The sequence below is a fragment of the Dromiciops gliroides genome, chromosome 4, assembly GCF_019393635.1.
Source record: "Dromiciops gliroides isolate mDroGli1 chromosome 4, mDroGli1.pri, whole genome shotgun sequence".
NCBI lineage: Eukaryota > Metazoa > Chordata > Mammalia > Microbiotheria > Microbiotheriidae > Dromiciops > Dromiciops gliroides.
In genome coordinates, this window is record NC_057864.1 from 797,253 (window position 1) to 812,742 (window position 15,490).

The window sequence follows — 15,490 nt, forward strand, 5'->3', positions numbered from 1 at the left end:
GAAAATGAGGGAATGTAAGACGATTGTGCATGCAGTCTACTGGAGAAGATGGAAGGGGATATGGGATAAAGTAAGTACACGTTGTAGAGAAGGCGGTTCTTGACAGGGGGTAATCTCCTTTCCTTTCCTTTTCTTTTTTTTTTTTTGGTGGGGCAGTGAGGGCTAAGTAACTTGTCCAGGGTCACCCGCCCCCGCCCCCCCCTTCCACTGAAATTTAAGAGAATGAGGTGGGAAAAACTTCTTGACAAGTAATCAGTCAAAGAGAATCTCCACAGCTGCTGTATACAGAAATGTCTCTGCACTTTGGGTTCATCACTTCTTTGTCAGGAGGTGGGTAGTATGTTTCACCATCACTTCTCTGGAGACACAGTTGTTCATTGTATTGGTCTCTTAAGTCTTTCAAAAGTTGTTTTTCTTTAACGTTTTTGTGTAAATTGTTTTTGTTTATTGTTCTGCTCATTTCATTCTGCGACAAACAGTTCATACTACCCAGGATTCTGATTTCTTATGCTGCATTAATATTCTGTTGTATTCATATACCATAGAGTTTATTCAGCCATTCTTTAGTTGATGAACACTTCCTTACAGATTATTGTTGTTTTTTTCATTTCAGGATCAAGAAAGTTGATTTGGCTTGGAACGATTCCCTCCCAGCTATTGTCTTCCTTCCTATTTACCACCTCCTCCTTTCTTTGTTTCCCTGTTGAGTTTGATGTATTTCCACACCAGTTTGCGTGTGTTCATTCTTCTGTCTCTTTCAGCTAAGAGTGAGATTCATCTGATGCTGTCTTCCGCTATACCTTCCTTTGTGTCCTTTTCTTCTCACGCCTCTTGGGGATCAGAAATAGCAGGTTCTACCTCGTTGTCTTTCTTTCCGTATTAATGTAGTCCTTTTACAAACCTTCCAGTTACAGAATTAAGCTACCCCAGGCCCTCTGATTTTCAGCTTTCTTTAATTCTCCCAGTAACCTTAGAAAACATTAAGGTTCTGAAGGAAGGCTCATTTTTTTTTCTATTAGAATGCAATAGCAACAGTATCCTGTAGCCACTTTTAGATGCTCAAATTACATTTGCCTTTTTGGGTTTCTTTTGGTCCTTTGTGTTTATATATCAAAGTTCCCCCTTAGTTCTAGTATTTTCATTATAAATGCTTAAAAGTTCTATACTCCATTAAGGGTAACCCCACAAGCCCCCACCCCTTGGCCACTTTAAGGATGTTACTCAGTTGTGCAGAGTAATTTATGTCTTGATTGTAAGACTATCCTTTTTGCCTTTGAAATAGTTTTTCTAAGCTCTTAGACTTGTGTAATTCTGATTGTGGTTCTTTTGTACTTGAGCTGCTTCTGTTTGGACACTTAGTGTATTTTGTCTTTGACATGGGAACTCTGGATTTTTGCAGTGACATTCCTGGGACTTTAATGAGTTGATCAGTGGATTCTTTCCATCTCTACTTTGAGATCTACTTTCTCTGCTTTGAATAGATGGATCTAGTTAGTTTTCACTTATGATTTCTTGACATATAATGCCAGGCTTTTTTTTTTTTTAATCATGGTTTTTAAGGAGTCAAGTGATTCTTTAATTTCTTGATATAATTTACCTTATCTTTAACTTTTCCCCCAAATTTTTGATCATGTTCTAATATATCATAGATTTCTGTTTTGTCTGTTTTAGTTTTTAGGGTTTTCAATTCTTGGGTTAAGGTTTACCATATTTTATTCTAAGCTTTTTATTCTCTTTCCAATTCTTTCATCCAAAGCTTTTATTTTAATTTTTTGTCTCCATTTCTTCTATTCATGTAATTTTGGTAGAAAATCCACTCCCACTGTCTCCTTTGCATATTTTTTGCAGTCGTTACAGAGTTATTAGCCCCTTTGGGGGGAATCTTTATATTGACAGTAATTTTTTATACTACTCAGTGTTTTCTTTGCGTTTCTCGTTTCTCTAGGCTTATTTCCTGAATTGAGGCTTTACTTTATTCCAGACAGGCTTTTCTCCCTGTTGTGTTTTTGGGTAGACTGGGGGGTCCCTCCATGTCCTGGTGTTAGGTGAGCTAGATCCTCAGGACCTTCTGGCATCTCAGGACACTTGGTGACTTTAGTGTCTTTGGGTGCTGCTCTAGAAGCAGGGCTTCTTAAACTTTTTCCACTCGTGACCCCTTTTTGCCTGAGAAGTTTTTATGCAACACTGGGTATATAGATACATAAGATAGGTATACAAATCAAACATTTCTTTTCTTTTTTCTTTCAGTTTTTTTTTTTGGTGGGACAATTGGGGTTAAGTGACTTGTCCAGGGTCACACAGCTAGTGTCAAGTGTCTGAGGTCAGATTTGAACTTAGGTCCTTTCTGAATCCAGGGCCGGTGCTCTATCCACTGCACCACTTAGCTGCCCCATGAAATATGTTCATTCTTGTTTGTTTGTTTTTTGCTTGTGTGTGTGTGTGTGTGTGTGTGTGTGTGTGTGTGTGTGTGTGTGTGGCAGTGAGGGTTAAGTGACTTGCCCAAGGTCATGCAGCTAGTAAATGCCATGAATCTGAGGTTAGATTTGAACTCGGGTCCTCCTGAATCCAGGGCCTGTGCTTTATCCACTGTGCCACCTAGCTGCTTCCAAATCAAACATTTATTGCCAAATTTTTCATGACCCCTACATTCAGTTACTCAACCCATTTAGGGTCACAACCCACAGTTTAAGATCTTTGCTCTAGAGCATTTGCTCCTAAAGGCTCCCAAGATCTCCACTCCAGGACAGGCTTCTTGTGGGGAGCCTAACCCTCCTCCTAGTTTGGGACACAGAGCTTTTTGTAAAAGGCTCTTGTATCTGGCTTGGCTCTTGTGACTTTGTTGGTGACCCTTTTCCTAATTTAGCTTGGGGATTTCTAGAACCCTTTCGTTTTCCAGTTCTGCTGTGTATGATGTCACTTCCTATAAGTTCTCATTGGATTTCTCAGTTACTGTTTGGTTTGTAGTGAATTTTAGGTTTGTGTTGGTATATCTACATGGGAGGTAGGTGTTTCTGCCTCTCATTTTAGCTGCCACATTGACTAGAGTTCAGCCAAGTCTTTGTTTTTTGTTTTGTCATTTCCATTCATAAGCTGGGTCCCAGAGAACTGCTTGGAATGTATTTCCACATGTATATTGGTTTTCTCTCTTTTTGTAGCAACTTTCTACATTGCTCGCACCCACTCACGGTCATCTTCTGTCTTGCCTAGTCTGACTGATGTGAAGAGGGACATCAGAGCTATTTTCTTGCGACTTCTCTAATTATTAGTGATTTAGAGCATTTTTTCATAAGACTGCTGATTGATGGGATTTCTTCCCTTGTGAATTTCCTATTTGGGCATCCTTTTCATTTGTGTTGTTTTAGCCACTGTGTATGTTGTTTTCCTGACTCTGCTTGTTTACTTCACTTTGCTCTTTTATATAAGACTTCGCATAACTCTCTGTGTTCCTCACAGTCATCATTTCTTTGGGTAAATTGTTGCTACATTATATTCATGTACCTACTGTGCTACAGGTTGTTGAACCATTTTGCTTGATCTGGGACTGGACGTGATTTTCTATTGGGAGACTGTCTCTTTTATCAAGATTTCCCTTATTTACAGAAACAAGGCACCTCAATTCAACCCCCTTGACATTTGAAGATGTGTATTTTGCATCATGTTGGCATGGGGCTGGGATGTTACTAACAACTCTGGATAATAAGTACACCTAGGTAACACAAGCTTCTTTGTCAGATAGTTTTTTTTTTTTAAGTGAGGCAATTGGGGTTAATGACTTGCCCAGGGTCACACAGCTAGTAAGTGTTCAGTGTCTGAGGCCAGATTTGAACTCAGGTACTCCTGACTCCAGGGCTGGTGCTCTATCCACTGCGCCACCTAGCTGCCCCCCCCCTTTTTTTTTTAAGTGAGGCATGTCAGTTTTTAAAAACCTCACATTTTGTTGATTTCTTTTTTTTTTTTAAATGAAAAAACCATTTATTGAACTCCTATTCCTAAATTGCAAGCAGTATGTTCAGCACTGGGGGATAACAACTAGAGAAAGACAGTCTGTGGTCAGAAGTTAACACTTTTGGGGGAAGGACAACATATTAAGTGTTCAGCTACTGGGTAAAAATGAAAAGACTTATAAATGTTCTAAGTCCTAAAGGTCAAAAGAATGCACCAGAGGGGCATTTTGCATGGTCCAGGCAGACATGTTAGGTGGTCCGTTGGTCAGTTGGTCAGATGGATACTGGGAAACTGTAGGGCATAGAAGCGCAGGGTCAAGTGGTAAATACAGGAAGTCCTTAGAAAGCAGTGTCAGTGCAGATGGCCAGGTTTATCTCACAGTCCATCTTACCTGAAGGAAAAGTTGGTGACTTTCATTAACTCAAGTCATGTGAGCAGTCAAGTAGTCTGGATTGGTTCCTAGGTGGTCTGGGGCAAGAGTTAAACAAGTCAAAATTCCGTTGGATCTGATAGATGAGGATCTCTGCCTTTCTCTTATTTTTTAGTACATATGAACGATTTCTACAGTTGTTTATAGCATGATTTCTTTTGTTTGTATTATTCAAAAATAGCACATTGAAAAACTGAGAGAGCATATTAAGAAAAAATGGCCAACTAGAGCCATGCAATGAATACAGATCCAACACAAGGGGGAGAAAGGTAAAGAGAAAATGATTTGGAGGTTATATTGTATGTTAAACAGTGACACTTTAAATATCTGACATTCAAGTACTGATCCAGTCTTTTCACTTCTTTCTAGTTGCTTCTCTGGCTAATCTTTGAGCTTCAGCATTGCCTTCACCTTTTGACCGAGCAGGAACATACTTCCACTCAACATTCATGTCCCGGGTCATATTATCCAGCTTAATGAATTCGTCTTTGTGGACGACATTGGAATTTTTACTTGTTTTCCAGCCATTTTCTTTCCAGTTGTTAATCCATTTATTCATACCTTTGGTGATAAGTTGGTTATCTGTGCACACAGTGAGTTTGTCCATATTTTGGGCCTTTGCTTGCTCAATCCCTTTGGCAGCAGCTTCTAATGATGCTCTTTGGTTTGTCTGTCGCCCAGGATGTGTACCACTTATGTTTAGATCTTGGTCTGGTCCCCATTAGACACCAATACCTCCTCGTGCACCTTCTCTTCCATTATTTTTGCAGGCACCCTTGACATACACAGTGTTACGGTCTGATCCCTGCTGTGGCTGCCAATACTGACTTCCAGAGCCTCTAGTCTGCCAGTCAGTCATAGCTCCGTGAGTTCCTCGGATTGTTTTTCCAACTCATCTTCAGTCTCTCCCAAAGTTTGGTAAGAAAAGATACAGACTGGCCTTCAGAAAATGTCTGATTTCTTTTTTTTAATATCACAGTCATATCTGGGAATAAAGACCATGTCCCTGTCTTATTACTGTGCTATAAGAAATGACAAACAGGATGATTTCAGAAAGGCATGTATGAACCGATATATAGTGAAGTGGGCAGAACAAAGAGGAAGTTGTGCACGGCGAGAGCAATATTGTTTAATGAAGAACTGTGAATGACAACTATTCTCAGAAATACAGTGATCCAAGACAATTCCAAAGATCTAAGGATGAAGCCCACTATCCACTTCCAAAGAAAGAACTGATATTGATTGAACACAGACTGAAACATGCTGTTGTTCACTTTCTTTCATTTTTTTCTTTTATTCAAGTTTTCTTATACAAAATGACCAGTATGGTAATGTTTTACACAATTGCAAATGTATAACCTATATCTGATTGCTTACCACCTCAGGGAGGGAAGAGGGGAGGGGGGGAAAGAGGGATAAAATTTGGAACTCAAAACTTTAAATAAAAATGTTTATTATTAAAATAAAGTATATGATAAATCAAAAAAAGAACTGTTTGTGTCCTCTGGCTTATCTAGTAGAATGAATGGATCATAGGCATATTTGTTGTATGCATATATGATTGTTGTCTATATATCTAGGATTCCAAACTTTTATTTGAGAAACTTGCTACGGTAATTTTCTCCAGTGGTCTGCTTCCTTTCTTATCTTAGACACATTAATTTGGTTGTTAAAAAAGCTTTTGTATGTCATGTAATCAAGATAGTTTTTCTTTTGTAATTGCCTCTGTCCCTTCTTTAATTAAGAATTTATTCCCAACTCATAGCTATGAAAATGTAAAATCTGCTTTTAAAAAATTTTTTTAAAGCATGATCTGTAATATTCATATTACATCCGTTTTGAATTTTTTCTGATATTTGGTGTAAGAAATTGATTTTAGCTTGATTTCTTCAAGACTACTTCCCAATTTCCCTATTTTCAAATTGGGCATTTTTTCTAGGTAATTCATGTTAGCAGATTTATTGATTACTGGGGTTCACATTGATCTACTTAATTTTTTTAACTAGTAACATCTGTTTTGTTTGTTTGTTTTGTTTTTTTGGTGAGGCAATTGGGGTTAAGTGACTTGCCTATGGTCACGCAGCTAGTAAGTGTTAAGTGTCTGAGGCTGGATTTGAACTCGGGTCCTCCTAACTCCAGGACCCGTGCTCTCTCCACTGCTCCACCTAGCGGCCCCTCTAACATCTATTTTTGATGACTACTACTTTATATTGTAGTTTGAGATTTGGATGATTGTTTCCCTTCATTTCCTGCTTTTTTCATTATTTGTCTGGATACTCTAGATTCTCTTGTTTCTTCAAATGAATTTGCTTTCTTGCCAATCCCAAGTTGTTGCTTTCCTTGATATTTCCTTGACATGGGTTGGCTTCTAGGGGCCCTGCTGTTTATAGTGTTGAACTGATCAGATACAAGATAGAAAATGGCAAATGTGTTTGTGCATCTTCTCCTCAGCTATAGGACCTGCTTCTGCATTTTGTCATTTAGATTGGTAAAAGATCTGCCCAATGGGATACTTGTCAGAAATGGATAACTATGTCACTTAACCTTTGACTGCCTCATTTTCTTCATCTGTAAAAATGAGGATAATAATAGCACCTCCCTGCCAAAGGTTGTGGTGATAATATGTATAAAGGGCTTAAAAGTGCCTTAAAGTGCTGTGTAAATTATTATCTTATTATCTCACATGCAAACTTTGGCATGACCTCCTTTAAACAATAGCAGATAGCTAATTCCAACCAACTCGACACCCTCATAAATAGAGGTTCACTGAGGGAATCACAGCATCTCTGGAGGAGGAAGGTCCTTCTTTCCCCTCCCCCCTCCCTTGAGGCAGTAAGCAATCAGATATGGGTTAGACATGTGCAATTATATTAAACATTTCCATATTAGTCATTTTGTACAAGAAAACTTGAAAAGGAAAATGAAAGAAAGTGAAAAATCGCCTGCTTCAGTCTGTGGTCTGTCAATATCAGCTCTTTCTTTGGAGGTAGATACTATGTTTCATCAATAGTCTTTTGGGATTGTCTTGGATCATTGTATAATTGAGAATAGTCAAGTCATTCACAGATCTTCATCAAACAGCATTGCCATCTCAGTGCACAATGTTCTCTTGGTTCTACTCATCAGTTCTTTTCTTTTCTTTTTTTATTTTTTTTTTAGTGAGGCAATTGGAGTTAAGTGACTTGCCCAGGGTCACACAGCTAGTAAGTGTTAAGTGTCTGAGGCCGGATTTGAACTCAGGTCCTCCTGAATCCAGGGCTGGTGCTCTATCCACTGCACCACCTAGCTGCCCCTCTACTCATCAGTTCTTAACAGTCTTTCCAGGCCTTTCTGAAGTCATCCTGCTTGTCGTTTCTTATAGCACAATAATATTCTATCACCATCATATACCAGTTTGTTTAGCCATTCCCCAGTTGATGGGCATTCCTTTGATTTCCAATTCATTTCCACCACAAAAAAAGCTGCTAGAAATATTTTTGTACAAATAGGTCTTTTTCTCTTTTGGGGGGATGTCTTTGGGATATAAACCTACCTGTGGTATTACTAGATCAAAAGGTATGCACAGTTCTATAGTCCTTTGGGCAGAGTTCCAAATTGCTCTCCAGAATGGTTGCATCTGTTCACAATTCCACCAACAGTGGACTAGCATCCCAGCTTTCCCACATCCCCTCCAACATCCAGTGTTTTCCATTTTTGTTATATTTGAGTTGGGCACTTTTGATCTGAATGCACTCTGCAAAGTTAGCTGTGATCTTTTAATTGCTAAACCTGTTCCTTGATCTGCCACTTCTGCCACTGCCCAGCTCTCCTGGATAGGCTTTCCTCTGCTGCTCACTCTTGGGGCTTCTCACTGTCCTCCAATCGTACCCACTCAGGAGTCTCCCTGAGCTTTTGTCCTGGACTGTCTTTGCAGTTTTCTTCCTATGATCTCATTTGGGGATTTTATCAACTCCATCATCTTCCTACTGGTGATTCCCTGCCACTGTATGTATGTATGTATCCATTCCATGTCTCCTCAGTTGTGGTTACAAATCTCCTGCTCCTTTTTGGATGTCCCAGAATAGGTGAGTCATGCACCAGGGACCGTCCTCCCCTTGAGGACCTGCTCATTCTCTAATGGGGCAGCTGGTGGGAAATGATCTGGAGGTGGGATGAGTTCCCCAGTTGATTTCATCTTGGAGAATGAGTTCCTGGAGATGCGGAAATGCAGGAAAGCAGAAGAGGGAGTTGGATTAGAATGCAGCGAGGGCTGTAGTTGGAAGGAAACCTGGACGTAACCCAGAGTGCAGTGACCTTGAGTGCTAACCCCGAGGAATTTAGGAAAGTTCGTGGATAGATAGGCTTTTTTGGTTTTTTTGGGTTTTTTTGGATGCAGATAGCTGGCATCACGGTGCACAGAGCACTGGGTCTGGAGTCAGGAAGACTGGAATTCAAATACTCAGTTTGCTGAACTGTAGAATGGGTACCATAATAGCATCTACCTCCCAGGGTTGTTGTGTGCATCAGGGGATAATATTTGTAAAGCAGATGCCATAGAGTAGGCACTTTCCAGATTCTGGCTGTTATCCTTATTTTTTAAAAGCAGGGTTGGAATATGATTCGATATGAAGATTACTCGGGCTAGAAGTAGGAAGGTCGTCAGTGAGTAAACATTAAGTACCTTGTATGTTATGTATGCCAGCTGGTGACACAAAGGCAGGCAGAAGACAGTTCCTGTCTTCAGGGAGCTCAAGATTTAATGGGAACATTACCCACAAAGAGAAGTGGAAAAATTGGGGGGGGAGGGGGAGATGCCCAAAGCAAATGTGCACAGGTGATGAAGAAAGAAGTCTGGAGGCCAGCCTGGGGAGAAAGGAAGAGCTGAAGAGTCTGAGAGAAGGGAGAATGACCAGGAAGATGTAGCAAGAGAGCATGGAGCTGTCCAGTCCTTTCCCACTGGTGCTTTGGGTGACTGGTTGGTTGTTTCAGTTGTGGCCAACTCTTTGTGACCCCATTTGAGTTTTTGGTTTGGTTTGGTTTTGAATGGTATGCTGTGTTTCTTTCTTCAGCTCTTTTTTTTTTTTTTTACAAAATTCATCTATTTTTATTTTTTTTTTGTGAGGCATTTGGGGTCAAGTGACTTGCCCAGGGTCACACAGCTAGTAAGTGTTAAGGTCTGAGGCCGGATTTGAACTCAGGTACTCCTGACTCCAGGGCTGGTGCTCTATCCACTGCGCCACCTAGCTGCCCCCTCTTCAGCTCATTTTAAAGATGAGGAAATTGAGGCAAACAGGGTAAAGTGATTTGCCCAGCGTTGCACTGCTAGTATGTGTTTGAGACCACATTTGAACTTAGATCCTTCTGACTCCAGGCCTGTCACTCTATCCACTGTACGACCTAGCTGCTCTAATTTGTTACAGCTAATAAGCTACACAACTATAATTTGAACCCAGGTCCTTTCACTCCAATCAGCAATGTTTTCCAAGAGGTATATGTGTTATTTAGTCATACTCTTTATCTGTCTTCCAGATATTGTTGTGAGGGTCTCAGAGAAGCTCTTGGTAGCTGGTTGGTGTTAGGTTCTTAAAAACAAAATTAAACATTCCCCCCTCCCCAGCCCTCACCATTTCCCAATTGAGGTGGTGTCTTTCTTTACTGGCTCTATACGGTTATTGCTGCTTGACCATTGACATAGATTTGATTTTTTATGGGCCTTAAAGTTTATTTATAATTATGCAGTTTTTTGCAGTTTGTTAAATATTCAAGTTTCATGTGACAACTTCTAGAAATTATTTTCATAGTTTTTTGGTTTTTTTTTTTTTTAGTGAGGCAATTGGGGTTAAGTGACTTGCCCAGGGTCACACAGCTAGTAAGTGTTAAGTGTCTGAGGCCGGATTTGAACTCAGGTACTCCTGACTCCAGGGCCGGTGCTTTATCCACTGCGCCACTTAGCCGCCCCTTTTTCATAGTTTTTTAATCTGTAAATACTTTTTTGCATTACTTGTAACTATTTTTATACCACTTCCTGACTTACTTGGAGACAGTTACACTGGTGTTTTTACTCATCATACTAATAATGTATCATATGAACACAAATCTGAGCTCTTAGAGTCTAACACAGAAGTACCAGTGTTAGAATCTGAGTATTAAGAAAAGTAATTCTTTGCGGTGAAGAATGGTTCTTGGATTGCCTTTTGGAATGTTTGAATAGCAAGTGAATTTGATTAGTCCATGGAAACAAGCAGAGCTCTGTGGGAAGGAACAAACAAGGCAGCTATGAGGGATAGCATTTGTCTGGCTTGCTCTTTTGGTATGTTTCTAGAAACAGTAATTTTTAAAGATTCATCAAATATAGGTTCCTTTTTTTTTTAGACTGAAGTGAAATGTTCACCTTTTGGGGCCCTGTTCTGGATTGGCTGTATATAGCATTTGGCCTCCTTGCTTATGTTTGAAGTGCACAGTGAATGAAATCTGGAACACACTGGAGGATTATTAGAGTGTTGGCTGGTTTAGCTTCACTGTTAATTCTAGCAACTATGGAAACTTCTTCAAAGGAATTTAGGAATACCTAGATTAGAAATAAGCAACAGTATTTTTTGTTTATAATTTTTAACTCTAAATATGTAAATCTTTAGACTTGAACTGCCTTAAAAATATTTTAGAATCTGTATAGGGTTTGAGGGGTGCAGTTAGGTGGCACAGTGGACAAATTGTCAGGCCTGGACTCAGGAGGACTTGAGTTAGAATGTGGCCTCAGATATTTACTATCTCTGTGATCCTGGACAAGTCACTTAACCCTGTTTGCTTCAGTTTCCTCATCTGTCAGATAAGCTGGAGAAGGAAATGGCAAACCACTCCAACATCTTTGCCAAGGAAACCCCAAATGCACAAAGAATTGGACACAACTGAAAACAGCAACACTAGGGTTTGAAGCAGAAACATCATTGGCTTTTAATTAGTGGCTACCAAATAGTTTTTTTTTTAAATAAAAGTATTTTATTACTTTCTTTTACATGTAAATAGTTTTCAACATTTGTTCATATAAGATTTCCAATTTCAAATTTTTCTCCCTCCCTCCCCTAGACAGCAGGCAATCTGATATAGGTTATAAATGCATATTAACATTAAACATATTTCTTCATTAGTCATGTTATAAGAGAAGAATCAGAGCAAAGAGGAAAAACTTCAAAACAGAAAACCAAAAATGCCAAGAACAAAAGAAATAGTTTGGCCAATCAGCATCCATATTCCACAGTTCCCTTTTTTTTTTTTCCCTGGATTTGGAGAGCCTTTTCCATCATGAGTCCTTTGGAACTTTCTTGTACCATTGGATTGGTGAGAAGAATCTAGTCTATCACAGTTGATCAATACATAATGTTGATACTGTGTACAATGTTCTCCTGGTTCTGCTCATCTCACTCATCATCAGTTCATGCAAGTCCTTCCAGGTTTCTCTGAACTCCACCTGCTCATTGTTTCTTACAGCACAATAGAATTCCATTACATTCATATACCACAGCTTGTCCAGCCATTCCCCAATGGATGGGCATCCCCTCAATTTCCAAGTCCTTGCCACCACAAAAAGCGCAGCTGTCAATATTTTTGTACACGTGGGTCCTTTCCCCTTTTTTATGATCTCAGGAGTGGTATTGCTGCTACCAAATAGTTTTAATTCCATTCTGTTGCATGGAGAAGACTGGGTACATTAGTAACTTTCCAGGGAAACTTCTCCCAAGTCAATCAGTGAGAAAATGCCAAGTGCCCTGTGCTTAGCTTTGGGGACACAGGGACAAACATGGAACAGTCACTGCTTGGAAGGAGCTGGTGTCCTATTGGATGTCCCTAAAACAGGTGTAAGAGAAACTCTATTTATTTCTCTTATATAGACTAAATGGTGGTGTCACTCCCATTCCCATCTGCACCAACAATTAGATTGGTTAATAAAGAACTATCTAAGACTGGGGATTTTGGGTACAGTGGCATGCCGGATCTTTATGTGCCATTCAGTCCTAGGATCGTTTGTTACATGGGGATCGTGGCCCTTTGGTGAATTGCTTACCTTTGCACCAGTGGCAATCCCTTGATGATATCTTTTTTTTAAATCATAAAAGTATTTTATTATTTTCCAGTTACAGATAGTTTTCAACATTTGTTTTCATAAGATTTTTACTTCCAAATTTTTCTCCTTCCCTTCCTTCCCTCCCCTCTCCCCAAGACAGAAAGCAATCTTATATAGGTTATGTATGTACAATCATAGTAAACATATTTCTTTATTAGTCATGTTGTGAAAGAAGAATCAGAACACAAGGCAAAAACCTCAAAAAAGAAAAAAAACAACAACCCCAAAGTAGAAATGGTATGGTTCAATCTGCATTCAGAATCCACAGTTCTTCTGAATGTGGAGAACATTTTCCATCATGGGTTCTTTGGAATTGTCTTGGATCGTTGTATTGCTGAGAAGAACTAAGTCTATCACAGTTGATCATCTCGCAATGTTGCTGTCACTGTGTGCAGTGTTCTCCTGGTTCTGCTCACTTCACTCAGCACCAGTCCACTTAAGTCTTTCTAGGTTTTTCTGAAATCTGCCTGCTCATCGTTTCTTACAGCACAACAGTATTCTTTACCACAACTTGTTCAGCCATTCCCCAATTGATGGGCATTCCCTCGATTTCCAATTTTTTGCCACCAGAAAAAGAATATTTGATGACATCTTAGTGAGTATATGAGAGGTTAAATTGAGCCAATCCACTAAGAGCATTGTGCCATATTGCAAGGAGCCCTTCCCAGGATTCCGAGGGTTGACCTCCCAACTCTCCTGTTCCTTACCTGAGTGACCTGGATAAGTCAACATCTCTTGAACCTCAGTTGCCTCGATTGTAATGAATGGGTTGGAATAGATGATCTTTAAGATCCCAAATTCTTTGTACTCAGTTGTATTTCAGTCTGTAAATCAAACTTCTTTTCCATTTATCTCTGTAAATAATTTTGATGATATTTTCCAGTGGGAAAGACTAAATCACTAGGACATTCATCAGTGTTTTATGAAGCCATTCTTCTGTACTTTCAAAGTAATATAAGAAAATCATTGTTTATTGTTTTAGGGGTGAGGGTGGGATTTGGGAAGGTGCGATCTAAGTTTTGTTATTTCTTCCATGTTTGATTTCATATCAAGGAAATTCTTGTGCAGTTTCTAATTTGAGAGAGGTGACTAGGGCATTGAGAGATCGTGACTTCCCCAGAGTCACACAGTCATTTGGAGCCAGAAATTGGACTTGAACCCAGGTTTTCCTGGCAGGCTTGCCATTTATCCACTATGCCTTACAGCCACCTCTCTTTACCACACTTAGAAAATATAACCTCAGAGTGACAGTGTGGTAGTGGTAACTTCCCCTCTTTCTCTCTCCCTCCACCACAATTAAGCTTACACATAATCCATTTTTAGTGTGCTTTTGAAAAGATAGTATAGGTCCAGAAGATTTCCTGAATAAAATATGATTTTTTTACTCTGATAGTACTTAGATAGTGTTCTTTCTCCTCCTCTCTGCCTTCTAGCTTCTTCAGCTCTCACCTCAAACCCTTCCTTGGGCAGGAAGCCATTCCTAGTCCTTCTGAATCTTCATGCCTTCCTTCTGAGATTTTCCCCAATTTGGCCTGTGTAGATTTTCTTTGTGTGGAGTTGTTTTGCACATTGTCTTCTCAACAGACTGAACTTGCTGATAGCAGGGGCTTGTTTTATTCCCATTGCTAAGCACATGGCTTGGTTCATGATAATCAATGATTGTCCACTTGACATTAGAAGAGATAGGATGTGTGATCCGTTTTAAATAGGGGGATAACTGTAGCCTTCTGCTGTTGCTGCTTCTATTACAAAAACAACCCCCCAAAAAAACATTTGCCTATATTAGAGGCCAGAAAGGAAAGTTTGGAATTACAGATTTTTCAAAATGTACTGGATCCCCTAGATTTCATTGAGCTACAAAAATTTATGCATGTGTGTTTATAATGAGAGCCCCTTTGAAAGTACATTTCTAATTCACTTTATTTTGTTTCTGATCAGCCCTAATATGAAGACAGCACGTATTTCATAGACAGTTGCAAAAAATCATGTTTGTAAAGTTTGTCAGAGATGTTATATTATGTAAATCTTAAATGCCATAATTATTTTCTCTGAATTGTTGTAAAATGACATTTTTAGTAATTATATTGTGGTTTTCCTTCACAGATATCGAGCTGTGCTAATATAACCCCATAAATAATTAAGAATCTGAAGTCTCAATATAGTAACATGGACATTAACATTGATGATATGGATAAATACAGAAGCCTGGGAATCACGTTCTAAGTGAAGCACTTGTCCAAAGGTAAGAAAAATAGGACTTTAATGCCCTCTGGGCATAGTTAGTAGAAATGATTGAGAATCATGAGATAACTGTGTTTAATGGACATATCTGTGGGGTACGTTTCCTCAATTGAGAATGTTGTTGAAATGAGGTAGGCCCGTTAGGTTCTAGACCTAGAATGCTAGAATGGAGACTTAATATTCTCCATTGGTCCTTATGTCCTGTGAGAGACACTGGGAAGTACTGAGCCCTTTCTTCTCCAATAGTGAAACAGAATAATACCTTCTCTCACTGTCCCAGCCAATGCATTTGGTCAGGATTATGTTTTTGAAAGACTAGCTCTTTTTTTTCCTCCTTACTATTAACTTAGCTTAGATGCCAGTATAATTTTCATAGCTAGACAGTTTACCTGCCAAAGACTTTTCTTGGTGAAAATTTCTAGCAGGCTTTAGGGCAGTTTTGTGAGTGGCCAAGTGTTCAGGCTCAATTCCTTTCTCCTTAGTTCTAATAGCAATACATTGGTCTTTCAGGTAATGAACTTAGGACACAGTTTGAGCTCTATGCTTAAAGTGAACTAGCTTTTAGAGCTTAAAGAGAATTTGCTCTCCCATGTAAGTGAAATGGTAATTCTGTTGACTAGCTTTAAAAAGTAATAGCCTTACTTAATTATCCCAGGTCTGACCCAAGATTTCATGTTAGACCGCTTTTCTCCTCTTTGGTGTCATATAATAGAATTCTACCTCTGAAAAGAATGACATTCAAAGGAATCATAAATTTCAACTCTGATCAACCAGTT

The 15,490-nt window shown here is 39.3% G+C and overlaps 1 protein-coding gene across 4 annotated transcripts in view; it reads left to right on the forward strand.

The window, feature by feature from the left end:
- The window catches only part of ZZZ3 (zinc finger ZZ-type containing 3), a 93,476-nt gene that overhangs the window by 14,723 nt on the left and 63,263 nt on the right, over positions 1-15,490 (forward strand). For 2 of the 4 annotated variants that reach the window (XM_044003850.1, XM_044003854.1), the window contains exons 2-3: positions 5,146-5,293; positions 14,577-14,715. The gene's annotated coding sequence lies outside the window, so the exon portion shown is untranslated. The remainder of the gene's footprint in view (positions 1-5,145; positions 5,294-14,576; positions 14,716-15,490) is intronic. The other 2 variants (XM_044003851.1, XM_044003852.1) reach the window with 1 other exon arrangement.